General features: G+C 45.4%; 1 protein-coding gene across 7 annotated transcripts in view; it reads left to right on the forward strand.

Annotated features, from left to right (window-relative positions):
- LOC106744205 (heterogeneous nuclear ribonucleoprotein 27C-like) overlaps positions 1 to 269 on the forward strand; it is a 77,306-nt gene that overhangs the window by 1,251 nt on the left and 75,786 nt on the right. The gene's annotated exons all lie outside the window — the stretch shown is intronic.

A 269-nucleotide genomic window follows, 5' to 3' on the forward strand; every position in this document is an offset into this window, starting at 1 on the left:
TCTCACTCTCTCTCTCTCTCTCTCTCTCTCTCTCGTGCGTTCTTTTATGGTAGCGTACGGCGGTGCGGGAAAGCGATCTCGCTCGTTCGTGTCCTTAGGCACTAGATTCTCTATTTTTATGCTCCAATTCCTGATAGAGACTGTCGGTCTGCTGTTGCACGTCTGGAGGATCTTGGCACCTCCACGTTTGAGAGTATGAGACTCAATTTGTTTTCTATGACGATTCAGACAAGTAGCTGTGGATTTGATTAAATTTTTTAAGTGCTAGT

The sequence above is a fragment of the Dinoponera quadriceps genome, unplaced genomic scaffold (assembly GCF_001313825.1).
Source record: "Dinoponera quadriceps isolate SergipeBrazil2010 unplaced genomic scaffold, ASM131382v1 scaffold707, whole genome shotgun sequence".
Classification (NCBI taxonomy): domain Eukaryota; kingdom Metazoa; phylum Arthropoda; class Insecta; order Hymenoptera; family Formicidae; genus Dinoponera; species Dinoponera quadriceps.